Below are 17,640 nucleotides of genomic sequence, written 5' to 3' on the forward strand. Positions count from 1 at the left end.
CCTCAGCTATGCTTGGAAATAGGTGACTGGAGTACCACAGCCAATGTTTGCGAATTTTCAAAACTTGAAATTCTTCATACGTGCCTTTGAGTTGTGAATCAGGCTCACCTAGCACCACAGACACCTTCAAAATACCTGCTGTGAAACTAACATCATGGCGATATATGACTCTGAATAAAAATGCACAATCAGCAACACACTCATCCACAACCCTAGTTGAATCTTGGCAAAGCAGAAAGAGGAAAGAGGAAACAGCAAATGTAATCATTAGAAAATACACTCACCAGTGATTTATTATTGACTTTCACCCTCCTCCATGTCTATACAAACATTTTCCTATCAGAAACACTCATTAAAGTGCCACTTTACATGAACATTATAACAAACTCGCCCCACCCATGAAGCAGAAGATGTGCATTTGCTCATGGGCCAGCATATCATCAGCAATGTTTTAGTGCCTTTCCAGTGTATGAATCGGTAGACAAATGCTGAAACGCTTTACAAGACTCTCACAACAGGTTATTGAAAGGAAAGTTAAGGACACATAAATGGAGGCATTTTTGACATCACAGGGGCAATCCATTGGAAAATCCTTCAGTGGTTTACTCTCTGCCTGACCAGTACAGGAACATCCATTCAAAAGCATTGGCTATCAACATATAAATAACACCGCTAGTGACAAGTCTACCCCAAGGTTATCACAGGCATCTCAGATCCAAACAATAGTCTTTCCAGATCCAATTATGTTGCAAGACTACAGCACACCAGTGCAGAGTCCAAAGCCGCCACAGAAAATCAGTAATCTGTCAGGATTATGCCACTCACTGTCTACTAGTACACAGCTAACTAGTTAGCAGAGATATCTGGGATATATTCAGGAAATTCCAGCCGGAATTACACAAACTCAACTTTACCATGCATACAATGTAGGATATTAGCATCAACTGACTAGTGACAGCCAACATGCCAAATCATATTGAATGATGAAATCGATTCTTAGAGTCAGAAACAGCTAAACATATGAGACTAATGTTGTTGCTAATAATATTCTTAGGCAAACCATATGGGATTGCACTAACCAGAGAGGTTAGGCCCCATGCTAAGGAGATTGTTATACATTTGCAAACAAAAATCAAGTTGAAACAAAAAGCCTATCTATGAAAATGGAGAGTCATCTGCCATTTATGCCTAACATTGAAAGATGTAGCCTTGATTTACTAACTAATGACACCCAAATTCTCATAAAACTATGGAAAAAATGAACATCTATCCCTAGCATCAGTGCTGTGGTTACCCATGACTGTAAAGTCTATAACTCTGACATTCTTCAAATGAATTCCAATAAAATGTAGATAAGCAAATGTAAAGTCATAAACAAGTAATGTTCTTGAGAGTATTTTTCAATCAAAGTTCTCCAATATCCTAGTGACGAATGTATTTATTTGGCAACATAATCATTAATTTTAAAAAAATTGTATATGATGGTTATTATTACTTTTTATTTAATAGTCGTCTATAGCGTGCCTAAATCACAATGTATTCGGCATTTGCTTCCTATAACTCGCCTATGCCAATCTCATTTCACAATTAAAAAGAACCAGTTCAGTTTGTTGTTTGGCATCAAGTAAGGGCAGTTGTTTTCTCCTGAGGTATATGGTCTCTTACAAAAGAAGTGTTGTCCACTCCTAATGGTGGAATAATATTATTCAGAGAAGTGATGTGGAGTTGCTAAAAGAGTGGTCCACATATTAATGAACAGAAGGATCATAATGGTGTTTTATCAGTAGATGTCCCTACATGTGTTCTTTAGGGTACAGAAATTTCATGCAGAGACTAGTAGAGAGAGGCATGTAAGTGACTTATGACAAAAATAATAGCACAGATTGTAGAAGTACATTAATTGAATTAATTTTTACTTAGTTTAGAAAGTGGCTGTAGAGGTGGCTTTAAAGATGTTTCGTAATGGTAAGGAGGATGTTAGGTAATGCACTGTCTGAGGAATGGTGGAAATTGCCATGTAATTAAGAGCAGAGGACATATCTAATGATTTCTCTATTCTGGCCTCTTCTCTATGTGAGAGAAATGTTTGTGTCACTAGAGCCTTAGTTTGCAAGGCAATACTCTCTGGAGAATCAAAAAAATGATCTCAAACCCAGGTCAATTAGGGTGTCCTTGAAATATGACAACCATGGGATGGTGTTGATGTTATTTAAGTTTCGACAGTCCACAAGAACACTCCTAGAAAACAACAGCCTCAGATGTGCTCCATATCTTCAGAGCAGAAAGCTCATGCCCAATTCACTGAGATGAGGCTTGGAGTAGTTTTGTGGATAGCTAAGAGCCTAAAACTTGTGTTCAGCCGCCTGCTATCTCCCTAATACTACATACCCTACACACCTGCTCCTTATGTTCCAACTGCAAGACTCTTACGTCCATTTCTTTAGCAAATCTAAAAATTGATTCACAAACCAACCCTATTGTATGTATTCTTTGATTAACCCCATGTTAGATCAGCTTCAAGCAGAAGTATTTGAAGACAGATACCTTGGCAATCAGAGTCTCTCCATTAAAAAAAGTATTTTTAATTAGTATTTTCGGGGCCACAATTAAAATGAATGATTTTTGATGGTACACTTTTAAGTTTAAATTAAATTAATCATAAAATCATTAAAACCTTATAAAAGATTCTGAAGACTATTGGCTGTTTGTGCTATCAGAACTGCGTTGTCCTCATGTGAAAGGACCAGGCCCAGGCCCAGGCGGAAGCCATTTCTAGAAATATCATTACAGCATGAGCACAGAACTGTGCTCAAAGAGTAAATATAAAATAAGAACAGGGCCACTATACAGCCCTGCCTTACCCCTCTAGCCACCTTTCTAGGGCATGTAGACTCTCCATATTGTGTGTAGCATAAGTTAATCATTGTGTCCCAATGTAGGTGACTAACGAAAATCAGCAGTGTGGGTTTCATTCCTGCAAGCTCCATCAAATCCCACAGTTTTCTCCTCTCAACCAAGTCAAAAGCACAGAAGAGGTCCATAATGGCCATGTGAAAGGCACCACTCTTGGTTTTTACATACTTTCCCAGTTGAGAAAAAAGGGTTTGCTTCAGCCCACTCCTCAAATTTGCCCAGCATTACATGCCCTAAACATTTATATGTGGAATCTAACAATGGGATTGGGTGGTAGCAAGCAGAAAGGCTCCTATCTCCCTTTTTGAAAACTGGTACTGCAATGGATTCCCTCCAGGAATCGATTGGAGCCTCCCTAACTACTCTGAGTACATTTGCAACTAATGGTGCCCACAATTTTAAGTAATACTTAAACATGTCTGTGGGTACCCCATCAGGGCCTGGAGCATTTCCTGGTGCCATACTCTGAATAGCCCTGGTGACTGCTGCTATATTAATAAATTAATTTAGCCAATTCTCAATAAAGAAAAGTGGACCTATGCCAATTTACTAAAGGGGTTCATCAAGCTGATTGAGAGGGTTAAACATTTTTTTCTAAAATATTAAATTCTATGCCATTCGCCGGACCATCTGAAAAAAGGTTGATTTATAACTTCCCAAAAAAGCCAGCTAACTTTCAGGTGAGATTCTTTATCCAGGTCTTCCCAGGCCTTAACACAGATTTCCCACTTTCTAGCTTCTATCACCTGTTTGTAATTTTAGCTGGCTATCCAGATTGCCTCAGTGTTACATGGGATCATGTTAGCAACCTTCCTAAGGGCTTTGAGTGTTGACGTACAGTCAGGATTAAGGCATGGATGGGATGGACGGCCGTTGGGTGGCTTGTTTTCCATTAACAAATGGGCAGCAGTTCCACAGATTGCTATATAGCTCTCACAAATCTTGACACGCTCGCCTTAAGCAGAGAGACAAGAAATAATATCCTCACCAGCCTCTATGATCAGGTTCTTAAAGAATGTGTTCGGGTCAAAGTGGTTCCACTTTATCTGAACCCCCTTGTTTGCAGAAAAACATACAGGGAGCTTGGATGAATCAGGAGGGCCCGAGTGCACTGAGATGTTAAAGCATAAAATAATTGGGTTATAACATACCTCATAGATTGCTAGTTTCTGACCACGTCTGCTGATATGTTGTACTGCTCTTTCTTCTTCAAATATGGGAGGATTGACAGTATTTTGACTATAGATGTCAGATGAGAAGGACAGGTTGTTTGTGAATGCTATCTTATTTAAGGCTTCCGTTATGCCAAATATAAGACTTCACTAACATCTTCCCTCTGCCCATCTGTGACCCTGCATATATGGTTGCTGGTCTAAATGCATTGCATTATATTAAAATTACCAGCCCACATAACAAATGTGTGACTTCCCTTGCTAAAATCGATATTTATTCATGATTTCCCCAGCTCTTCGATGATGCCAACTAGTTGTGTTGAGAAAAAGTTAAAGTAAACATTTACTAGTATAACATTGACTGATTCGGGACGATAAATATTTAAAAGCTGGTAGCACAGCTTGACTTCTAGTACTTTAGCCTTCAGGTTCCTAATACAAACAGAAATAAAATTAGCCAGGCCTCCACTTTACCCCTCCCAGCTAATGACAGAATTGCAGGAGAGCAATTGGATTCAAAACCATCAGTTAGTATAGGATCAGGGGTCCATGTTTTTTGACAACACACTATATCGAAAGTCTGAGTAAAAGATAGCCAGCCTTCATCAGCCAATTTCTAGTAAATCCCAGCAGTGCTCCATAATAGCAATCCAAAATTCTGACCTCGCTTATTTGTGCTCTGGGCAGTGATGGAACTTGAAGTTAGCTTGGTGCAGAAGAGGGAGCCTAAGTGGCCAGTTTCTCCATCTTGACTGTCTGTTTTGGATCATCAGTTGTTTCCTGCAAGTCTAGACAGGGCTTAAAAATGGTTGGAGAGAGTGAGAGGGGCCACAAAATCAGGACCTGACGCACCCTCCGGTTCGAGCACTAGTAACATTTGAGAGAGGTGGGCAATAAAAGAATCCTAGGTGGTGCGCCCGTACTTGTAAGTGGTGAGCAGAAAGGTGATTGAGTTGTGACAACAGAAATCAAACACAGCCAGGGTCTATCAAATTCAGTACCACACAGTCTCCCGTTGAGGTTTTATTTGTTGAACTTACCCAATTTACCCTGCAGGCCATGATAAATTTATCAACCAGCTCAAATCAGCAGCCTGCATTCTTCTTGCACCAATGTGCAGTTTTATTTATGAGGCTGTGACAATCCTCATGAATTCAGAGATGTTTTAAGGCATGGGCAAAGTGGGCCCTGGCCCAGTGCCCCATTTTTTTAGAGGGGCCCTGATGGAGAAACCTCTGTTCTGCAGAGCGTATTGCCCTGATGATCTTTAATAATTATTAAATAGATTGTTTTAAATACTGTTTTCCTATAATTTATTTTTAATGTGGGTGATGTGTGAGAGTCTATTAGAGGCATTTTGCAGAGAAATGTTGTCTTTATGTTTCAAGCAATATTAATAAAAAAGTTTCTTTTAGATCAAAACAGGACCTCACATATGAGAAATGGAAGAGTGACATAGAGATTTGCAGTAATATTGGTGAGTTGCTCCTTTGTGACAATTTCAGAAACACGTCACTGTACCTAAATATTAGATGTAAACAAACTTAGAATTTGGACGAGTGTGCCTGTTCACTGTCAGTTACTCGGTTAAAAAGGACATGAAAGAGCTGAAATCAGATCACAAATTCAAAGCTGTTCCGAACAGGGGCCCCCAAAATATGTTTAGCCAAGGCCTACAAAATTCTTAGGGTGACCATGCATGAATTCCTTCTTCCAAAAGTGTGACCCTCTCTAATATAACTGTGTACAGTGTACTTTCTGGTAGAAGGTGGAAATTAACCAGTTGGTCTTTGAGGGCAATGATTGCTGAAATTAAGCAGAAGTGGGCTCATCTCTGGGGGTGGCGCAAGGGGGCCAGTTGGTCTGTGACAACTATACCATAAGTGGTTGAGTTGCTACTGGGGATGTTTTTAGCAGGCTGGTGGGTAGTTTGAGAAAGTAATGGTCTCCACTAAAGGGGACTGTAACTCTTTGTAGTACCTCCGACAAAGATTGGATTTTGTCTGATAAGAGCTTCACCTGGGCCATCATTTCCTCCCGAAAAGATATTAGCATATCCTCCAGAGAGCCAATGGCAGATTGGCAGCAGTTTATGGGCCTCTATCTGTGGACAGCTGATTGGTAGCTACAAGTTGCATGGTCAGGTGACTTTTCAGGTGTGGGTCTGTGTTTCTTCCCTCTTCCTTTTAGATGGTGGAAGTCTTTTTGGGGAGGTGGGGCTTGATGAATCCACGATAATTTCATTTGTGTTGGTGTGCAGGACACATAGGTTTTTTGATTTGTGCTTATTATGCCTTTTAACATGTTTGTCAGCGGATGTACTTAGCGAGTTCACATTCCTCAGTAGTATTAAATATAATTGGACTGGTCAATACATCAGGAGCCTTTGGATGAATTTCAGTCAAGGGGGGGTCAGCAATTAACCTTTGCACAGCCTCTGTACGGTCCTCAATTAAATTAATTTCAGTAGATATTGCCTCCATTGCTGAGGAGAGATATGTTGTGATAGAGGAATTTGAACGGGAACCCTTTCCCCCCTCCTTAAGCCCTAAAAGGCTTTTCCTCCCCATCTCAGCATGTCTTTTCTATCACCAGTCACGTTCTTTAAGTATCTCATAAGGTTAAAATATATAATGCATAACCAACCTTATTAAACTTAGTAGTCTTTGTGTGTACCTTTGATTGAAGGAGACTCCTCTATTTCTGTCAGCATCAGCACTGGCAGAGTAAGAGACAGGGCCCGGCCTATCCTCGGTTGGTCACGGACAGATGCAGATGGGCCTGCTCTTTGTCCGAGCGCATGCCGGGGTGCGTCCTGCTTGTGCCCCACACTGCAAGACCACTCTCGCAGTTCAAGGAAGCAGGGAGCAGCTTTCAACAACAACAACATAGGTGATGACATTAAGAAACTATGCTACAGCTTATACACTATATAGCCTTTACACTAGTCGACAGGAGATGACACTCACTGAGCAACTGGATTGAAGCTACCCTGGCTGATGAAGGGTCATACCCTGAAACCTGTTACATGATGCATGTTTCAAGTACTGCTGGACCTGACTTGGCAGTTTGGGCTGGACTGATCTCATGGGGAACAGGGTCAAGACTGATTTGTATATGGCTGGGTCCAAACTGGGGTGTCATGTTGAGCAAAAGAATGATGGATTAAACCCAGATCTGTGACTGGGGGTGAGTGTTTCAGTACTCCGTCCATCATCCTTTTGTGTTTCAAGCATGACATACATTATTAATTAATATAGAGTAAAATGCAGCCAGGACAAGGTATCACAGTGCATCCAGCACCTTGAGACCCTCATGGGTGACTAGCTGCGCTTTACAAAAACTGATTGATTGATTGATTGAGTGTTCTCAGGATACCAATCCCAACATTTAATGGTCACATCAATGATGACAGAATGAAGGCATAGAAGTACTTCTAGCAACATCAGTGTGTCATACATAAAGATGGCCCACCTTGCAAGACCATCCAAGTGTCAATCCAAGTGCAGCATGACAACTTATCTGCCAAAAAGCATTAGCTGAAGGCTGATAACAAATTGTACAACTATCCATGTTACATGTTGGGAATGTACCACTTGTACACAGGAAATTCACATGCAAAAGTAATTGAGCAATCCAAAAGCTGTGGCAATGTCATGTGGGCAAGCAGCAACATTGGAGGTTTTGCAATAACAAAAGTATGTGTGAGTGTGAAACATGTTGGCACTGTCACAATCTACATAGGGGTGAAAATATGGCAGAAAATCAGATCACTAACTTGTCATTTTGCACATGTAGTAAGTGCACATCATATAGAGTGGTCAATAACATTTCAAAATACCTATCACAGTAATCTGGAGGCTAAACATGAACGTCAGCATGTAGAAGTGTCCAACATATCAGGGCATGATCAACATTGCAATGACACATGTAAACAAATTCTCAACTGTATATTAGACACATATTGTCATGTGTTTGAGTTACTCAGCATACATAACACACAAGGACTGAAATGTTGCTGTAACAATGTGTATATTCATGAAACATATTATTTTCTACTTTCAGCTGATCAAGGATATGGCTTGCAGCTATGGGCCATGACCCCAATTAGTCATTCCCATACTGAGCTGAAATGACAGTACAACCAGGCACTTGTCAAGACCTGGAATGTGGTTGAACAAACATTTGGTGTATTGAAGTCCAGGTTCCGATGGCCATACTTGCTCCCTTTGGTATGGAAGATAATACCTGTAAGTGCCATCCTCCATAACAAGTGTGTGCAAACTCATGTGCAGAGGGTCTTCGAGCATTAAACATGAAGAGCATGAGCCAATGGAGGAGAGAGCCACCACACATAAGCTGGTCAGCAGCAATGTAACCGCATTGTAGAAATTTTATTTTCCTAATTTTTCTTACATGATGTACAAATTGTCATTAATTCACTAAAATGTTCCACATGAAAATAAATGTTTGAACTCGTTCACTGTGCTTTTAGGTCACCGTCACTCTAAACATCAAGTCACTCACATCTTCTCAACTAAAAGTAGGCCTCCGCATGTAACAATCATGTTATCAGAACATTTGAGCAACAAGGGGCCATGGCACAATAATGAATCCACCAATGCAGAAATGTAATGTGATGCAGTGTGCCACATGTAAGGGAAAGGCCAGGCTTGCCACCTATCCACATCCAGAATTGCCATTCCTGTCCTCACGCACTTGAACAATGTAGTGCTGCACAGCTACCAGACTTGAGGTGTTCTGCAGCAGCACAGTGTGTATCAGATGATACTCTGAGTGTTGGAAGACAAACCACCCAATATATATATATACCTGGGACAAACCCCTCATCACAGTGTGTCTCACCAATGCCGTAGCACTCAGAATGGCAGTACTTTGCAGGAACTAATGTTTTTGCAAATGCCATCACAGATCATTGGTGACAGTTGCCATGGATAAAATCCAAGTATCCAAGAATGTGAACATGTAAAAATGTAACTTGTAAAGAAGGCATACATGCATGTGTGACCAGCCTCAAAACACTACATGTGTGATTCAATGCTCAGTTCCTGGCCAGATTGTCATATATACCGCTTCATGCTACAGTTGACAATTCACACATTTTCCATGCATGCACAGCAACGTGATGAGGCGCAAAGGCCTGTAACACAACACTATGAACAGCTTACCTTGCAATGTGTGGTATTACCCAGGGACGTAAGATAATGGAGATACAACCATGACATCACCTCAGGTATACAGGGATGGCAGAAGTGTGAAGTCTCTATGTTAAATGCCACACACAAATGTATGTGTACATACGCTATCTCATTGAACCTGGTGTATTGGAATTTTGGTATATGAACGTACATCCCTGAGTGTCCAAGTGCATACTGAAGGGGATCACAAATCTTGCCTCAACCCAAAGGTGAAATGGTATTTGAGTGTAGCCTGAGTCATGGATTGCAGACTTTTTGGACCCAGAGGGCTACACAAAGACTGGCCCCCAAAGTAGATGTACCACCATTGCCTTTGCCAGGAGTAAGGCAGAGCTAAAGTGGGGTTTGCAGCATGATGTTTAGTGAACAGTATCAGTGAATATGATCATGTGGTCCTGGTTCACTGCAGTGAGGCCTACTGGCTCACTCATTGCTTCCAAAGGTCTGTTGATGTGTGTTACGTACTGCCCAACATCATTTTTATCAAAATATGTGTGCATGATAAAACCATGTGAAGAATGCATGTGCCTGTGCAATACACACACACAACACATAGGTTCACATGTGGACCACTGTGCACATGGTAAATGTGTGTGCTAGTATTGTGTGTCCACACTCACACACTCAAGTACAGGCCAAAGGGAGTGTACAACCACTCATTGTGATATGACTGAATATGTGTGCTGCATGTCATAATGCTGGTGGTAGCCAATCACGTGTACCACAGTATTGCTCCACAAAGGTCCTGTGACAGTAACCTGAGGGGCATCATATAAGCATGGCCACACAGTGGTGGAAGCCACGTGACTGCACTGCTATGTGAGAAAGCAAAAGGTCATGAATGTGCTGAATATAATAGCATGGAATGCATTCCTGCCTTTTCCTCTTCATCAGTGCAGTTTTGGCTGGCTAGGCCCAATGCAGGTTTCCTTGAACCATGGTGCAAGGGTCTTTCTTATGTATGCATGAATGCATTTGTGCATGACGAACTGGCTTCCTGCTAAGCAAATTTCCCGTGAGGCATATTCTGCCATGTATGTGTGCTGCACAATACAGCACACATTGAAAGATGAAGTAACAAGGAGAATCAAAGGTATAACGGTTGTTACCCCACTCCTGGGAAGACTGTGGTTTCTAGTGCATTCCCAGGTTTCCCTTGTCTAGTATGTCTAGGAACGTGTCTCAAACCACGGAAGTTGCATGGGTACACCCATGCAACGGTCATGGAATCTCTCTCTGGTTCTGAGTAAAGTAGTGTGCTGTTTTGCACTGCATCACACAAGATGAATGAACCTTCACAGGGCGACTTAAGGTGAACCTGGGTTGGAGTGAATAAATGATATTAGATGTGCATTGCACATGTACCATGTTGTGTTGAGCAGAGGCCACACAACTTAGGTAATACAGATACCCACGAGTGCTAAAGTGCCTGCTCCACTACCTTACATGAAAGATCTTGCCTAGCTTTGTGCATGAGACATGGTTTACTCACAAAAACATGTTGCAGCTTTTAATTACACCTGATGGTGTTTAAAAATCCTGAAAATGTACAAGCTGGGTGGGACATAGTTTCATGTCTTTCATTTGTGCCACATCACAATGACCAATTCCTCACACATTGAAAGAAAAGAGAGCCTAGACAGATTTGGGAATACAACAGTGTGGCATATAGCCCCCCGGAAGCCATCTATACATGCACATATGACTGTGGGGAACATCAATATGTGTACCCTGCTAATGGCTGTGACAACTGAAGTGTGATCCTATAGCTCATAATGTGTGCCTGGCTGTGCTTCCATGCTACCTACTGTTTCCTGTGGCATGGCGATAGTGACGACACATGCACATGACTTGATTACTGCAACATCCTCTATCTAGGACTATAACCCTCCGCTCTAAATCATTTGCAGGTCATTCAAAATGCTGCTGTAAGACTTTTTTCCTTCCCAAAGTTTAGTTCTGCTTCCCATCTTCTTGACAAGCTCCATTGGCCATCAATCGGAAAGCATACCAAATTTAAGGCCCTGTGTATTTCTCATGAAATTCTATACAAGCAAGAAGGTGCCAGCCTGTTGACTCTGATGCATTTCTAAATACCTTCTAGAGGACTTTGCTCTGCTGATTTAAATTTGGCCTATGTCCCCCCTACTGTAGAGCCAGAACAGGAGGCCACTCTTTCTGTGTCTTTGTTCTGACCCCGTGGAACTCTATGCCACCTAACATGAGGAAATTCAGGATCACTGACAATCCTGGAAACAGCTGAAAAGCTAGCTGTTTTCCAGATAGGCTACTGTTTAGTGTCATACTGCTACCATTTCTCTGATTTGTGCTGGGAGGCTTCTTCTGGGGTATCCGTACGCTTTAGAAATTTTTATAACATAACACAGGGAAACATCCTTTTTTACGACTTTTTTTTTACGAAGGTCGTGGTTAACGAAAGCGCAACAATGCTTTTTTTAACCACGACTTCGGTTTTTTGTGCCTTAACTACGTATGTTCTGAACAACGAACATGCGTGGTTAAGGTACAAAGAAGGGACTTGGAGAAGGTAAGTGGTGGGTTTAGGTTTTGGGGAGGGGGTGGGGGGTCAGGGGGTTTTAGGTTTTGGGGTGGGGTTGGGGCGTTTTTGGTTTTGGGGAGTGGGTGGGGGGTCACGGGGTTTTAGGTTTTAGGGTGGGGTTGGGGGGTGGGGCGTTTTTGGTTTTGGGGAGTGGGTGGGGGGTCAGGGGGTTTTAGGTTTTGGGGTGGGGTTGGGGGGTGGGGCGTTTTTGGTTTTGGGGAGTGGGTGGGGGGTCAGGGGGTTTTAGGTTTTAGGATGGGGTTGGGGGGTGGGGCGTTTTTGGTTTTGGGGAGTGGGTGGGGGGTCACGGGGTTTTCGGTTTTGGGGTGGGTTTGGGGGGGTGGGGCCTTTTTGGTTTTGGGGAGTGGGTGGGGGGTCAGGGGGTTTTAGGTTTTGGGGTGGGGTTGGGGGGGTGGGGTGAGGGATGTAGGGTGAATGGTGCCTATTGCTAATGATTTTATCAGGAATGCCTTTACAACGAAATATCGTTGTTAAGGCATTCGTGGTAAAATCATTAGTAGTAGCAACGAGGTCGGTGTTCCGACCTCGTTGTTAAGGCAGTAGTTGTTTTTGCAGTCGTTGTTTCGTCGTATATTCCATAACACAACATCCCTTGGACCCTGGTTGACTCTATGGGCAATCTGCTGCTCAGCCTGTATGTGCTGTGTCACCTGTAATGAAGTTACAGGCACATGACAGATTTCAAATCCCCAGATTCACACCTGGATACTGCTACCTGTCACGCAGACTTGCCAAGTAGTGACACCCTAGTCCTGAGGCAATGAAAGTGTGCTGAATGTGTGCAATCCAGCATCACAGACACCTCTACAGTTGATCTAACACATTAGGCCAGTTGCATAGATCACAACCAGCACATTGTCCCTATTGCACAGTGATTTGCAACACTTACATTGGTGGGAAGATGGGCATTTAAGCCAAAGCATTGAATTGACTGCCGAAGTGCAAATGCGCAGTGCAGGCACTACCATTGGCCTTTCAGCAGTGATGCATCATAAAAAATCTAAAAAATCTTGGAAACGGGTGGGATACACCCAGGAAATTATGCAATGAGTGTGGAAGTGTAAAAGTTATTTCCACTTTCTCTTACAGTCTGTTAGCTTGTGTTGGGTGTCTTGGAGAGTGTCCGGTGGATTAGTGTGAATTTTAGTCTTGTCGGTTTCTGCTCTGCCCCTGTCTTGTGCTAATTGAGTTTGCATTGTATTGTTATTGTCATTGTTTTGTTGGATGTTTGTCCATTTAGGGGTTTACAATTGTAGGGGTAGGTTAATGGGTGCTTGTTGGGGGTTTAATGGTTATAGATTGGGTGTGGCCATTTGAGTAAAGTGACGGGCAAAGAACTTTACAGAGGGTGATTTGGGGGGTCTGCCATGGCTGCTGGTTCATTACATTCCTAACATGATGGCATCGGGGTTAGAGTCAGCCAGGGTTACCCCACCAAGGAATGTAGGGAGAGCTGGAAGAGAGTGCATTGGCACGTGGACAGGGTGTTTGGAGTTGAGCTCAGGGTTTATGAGATGAAGCATTGATGGGCTTATGTGGTGTCCTGGGAGGGAGATTTGGTACACCCCTTTGGATTGGACATTGGTGGCCCCATAAGTATGTATGTATGTACCAGCTGCATGCAGGTCTGTAACCATCACAGTTTAAAAACATGTACACTTGTAAGGGACAGAACATTTAATTGGGTGTTCACACAAATCCTGTGTAACACTGTGAAATTGCTATTTTTCTGCACCAGGGGCATGTTCAATATTATGTGGGTTTATTATTTAAAATATACATGCTTGCATTTAGAAGCATGACCTGATTTCACATATACGTTTGTGCAGGACATGATCCATACATTTTTAAACCCAGCACAGGTGAGGTGTAAGAAGGAATGTAATGTTCAGTCTCCTATGATGTTAACCTTCTCATGTGTGCTGCATTGTTAATCACACAAAGATAGTTTAACATGGCCATGGCACTTCTATTAGTTAATGAAGGTGCCACTTATAGGGCAGAGATGTATACCATTTTTCAACGCGTCCCTTTATGTTAATTTATTACACATTAGGACTCGTTTTAGGCCAATGAATCTTTTGACCCAGTTGAGAGACACCGTAGGACGAGATAGCTAATCAATATGTCGATCAATATATCAATAATGTCATCAATATTTACCGCAACAATACATTTCACTTTAGTCAAAGTCATTAATCAAATTGGCGACGGAACCATGACCTTACCAATTAATGGAATTTTATGAGTTTTATTCCCTATTAATTACAATCTAAGATTAAGTGTGTCAATCTCAAAGCCAAGAAAAACAACAGCATAGTTATGATATGGCAACTTTGATACGATTTAAATAAGGCAAAATTCATAAACATTAGAATATAGCACAGCGTGAACATAGGTCAGAATAGCAGACTATTGATACCACGTCAGTTCAACAAACCATTGTCTTGGTCGTTTGTCTATTTACGTCAATTTGATGATCACCTGTCCTAATAATTAATTAGCATTAGTATGTTGGGCTTCATGCAAAACAATTTAGAACACAAATTTGGAAAACATCTAGCTATGGTCCCTGTCAAAAGCAAGCAGGTGGTACCTAGAAAGGAAAAGCAAATAGACAAATTACAACTGCATTGTCATAGTTACCCTCCAAAGATTAGGTCAGCGCACAGGTTCAGTCTTCGTCCTCAGGACATCAGTCAAATCTTCACCAGTCATGATCTAACTAATGGGCGGAAAAGGGACACTTCCCTCATAAGGAGGAAAGTAAAAGGGCAGTCTAAGGGCAAGAATGGTTTCTAATAAGTCTCAAGTCACCGAACAGAGTGACAGAGTTTCTGGATAAAATCAATAGCATTCCCTACCTAATTCTAATTACCCTCTGTTACATGGGTTTTTATCCCTTTTTCGTAGTATATACCCCCAAAATTCTATTGGACATTTACTATACCCCACTATCTTTAACCAGCTGAGCTGGCCTGATACATGTAATAGTATGTCGATGTAAGCCTATTATTGCAGACATCAGGTACATCTCTAACTTTAGTTGATACGTTATACCCTTAACTCCCTAGGCAACATGACAGATGTAGAGGCCAAACAATATTACATCCATGTGGAGTGCTACCGCCACATACGTTATGCTGCCAAAGACTACAAGAAGATGCGGTCTTGTATGAACAAGGCAGGGCTGCAGGAACCTGGAATCCAGGCAGGTGGGAACACCAAGGACAGTCAAATGCCAAGAAATGACAGGAGGGTGCCCAGCAGCAGCCTGATAGTCCTCAGTCCATTTCAGGCCCATCTTCTGCCCGTCGGGTGCCAGGCACACAGGCCATATCCCCAACCCCTGCCACAGGATCTTTATTTAAAGCCCAGGCACTGAAAAAGCGGCATGGACTTAAAATCCATATGACAGCCATTGAGAGTGAGCTTCCAAGTCTCCATGCCATCATGTTCACACTACAGGGGGCCATGGAGCACATTAGTTCGCACATTTGACTCTCTCGTGTACATTTCCTTTTTTCCATTGTTTTACATGTTGTTTAATAGTTATACCAACTTAGGCACGGTGTACGGTAAGATTTAGTATAGGTATAGTGTAGGTTAGTGTCAGTTTTGTACATGTTTAATTAGGCAGTAGCTTTCAAGAGTCCTTTTAGACTGGTAGATTTTTAAGTCAGTGAGGGAGTTGATGTTTAGTGTGTGTTATGAAAAAATAAAAAAATATGAGAAATATATAATATTTTAGATGTACATGTTTAGGCAGTGATTGTTTAGGATGTGTTTTTTTCTGTATTGTGCTGATGTGAGTGTATTAATGGGGTATGGGGGTAGATGTTTAACTTGTCATTTGTGTATGAGCAGTAAGCTAGTTTAGGATAAGTTAGGATAGTGTAGGCTAGACTTAAGGTTAGGTGGGACAGTCTAGGTAGGTGTAGGTAGTTTAGAATAAGTTAGGATAGTCTAAGGCTGTGTTAAGGTTAGTTAGTTTAAGTGAGATTGGTGTAAGTAGGTTAGACAGATTTCATAAATTAAACAGTTTTCACTACTTTTGCCTCATTTTATATTTTTGAGTTGCTAGCATGGAGTAACTTGAGTTGCGTACATCGGGTGGCTATTGACCTACATGCTTTGTAGGTAAATGGTGCTTTATCAGAGGCCTATGGCGAATTGATAGTCTACCTGACAATTGAGTGAAGTGTGGAACCTTTTAAAACTTTAGCCAATGAAATTGGGCCTCTGTTGGAAATTATACTCACAGCACAACCCAGGCAGCATACTACTGTTGCAGTCTGTGTGAAGGTGACAGTGGAAGTGTAGTTGGTTCAGTTTTGGGATACCAGATTACAGATTCCAAGCTGTGCTGTGAGACACTGGTGCCTGCTAACGCCACGCACAACCTTGCACCATTGTGCAGGTAGGTCATTGTTGTTATCTAGTTACAAACAATGAATGTATCCACATCTGCCTGAAGTACCTCTATCTTCATTGACATTGACTACTTGCTAAGTGTGGCATTTCATGCATATCACTTTGTTTGTCTACTTGCTAAGTTTCAAGCACTTGATACTCCCATATCCTCTTCCTCTGGAGAAGTGTTGCTTTGTTCCTGGTTCTGTGGTCTGGTCCCTGTGCAGTATTATGTGTGTACTTTGTACAATAGATGTCATATGTGGTTACACTCACCCTCAAAAGACACAAGGTCTCCCATGGGCAGAGGAACACATTTACCCTCCGTATCCCAGTCTAGCTTTATACACCATTTATCAGTTGTCACAGAAGTCCCAACAATAATCCTTTGCAACTCTTATGTACATCCAAGGTATAGGACTGCCCTAATACCTCCTAATATCGTACAGGTTTGTGCTACTTCTGAAGGGGCAAGGGCCCTTCAGAAGTAGCACAATTATCAGTGCAAACATGATGATATAGGTACTTTGGGATCTCTTCAGTGAGAGCATTGAGGCTGTCATATGTGTTTGATCACATTTTCATGTTCACTGAGCTAAATATCAGTGGATGAGTGGAACAGTGTTATTGGCTCACATGACTCACAGACCCCAATTTTTATCATGTAGATGTTTGTGTGCTTAGTAGGGCTTTTCACCATGTGTCAGTCATGTAACTGCACGTTATGTTCATACCATGACATTTCATTGGGAGACAACACATTTCTCATTATTCCATTGCAGTGTATATCCTTGTTGTTGATGCAGAACAAAAGAGAGCATGTGATATTTACTTTAGCTCACTCTCCTTTAGATGCTTAGAAGTGAGTCCTGATAATACCCATCCACCATGGTATAGTTAGTCCTTTCTGCAACAGACATACAATACTCTAGTTTATAAGAGTGCATTTATTTACAGATGTGGATGTCTCAGCATGGGTACTTTAGCAGTGTTTGGGGCAGCAACACCAACATTGATAGTGAGCAAAGGATGTCCAGACAGAGGCCCTCATTCCGACCCTGGCGGTTTGTAACCGCCAGGGCCGCGGGACGCGGTGGCACCGCCGACAGGCCGGTGGTGCCCCGCGGGGCATTCTGACCGCGGCGGCTTAGCCGCGGTCAGAGAAGGGAAACCGGCGGTCTCCCGCCAGTTTCCCGCTGCCCCCAAGGAATCCTCCAAGCCGGCACAGCTTGCTGCGCCGGCTTGGGGATTCCGACTCCCCCTCCCGCCATCCAGTTCCTGGCGGTTCTCCCGCCGGGAACCGGATGGCGGGAGGGGGAGTCGCGGGGCCCCTGGGGGCCCC

The sequence above is a fragment of the Pleurodeles waltl genome, chromosome 3_1 (genome assembly GCF_031143425.1).
Source record: "Pleurodeles waltl isolate 20211129_DDA chromosome 3_1, aPleWal1.hap1.20221129, whole genome shotgun sequence".
NCBI classification, from domain to species: domain Eukaryota; kingdom Metazoa; phylum Chordata; class Amphibia; order Caudata; family Salamandridae; genus Pleurodeles; species Pleurodeles waltl.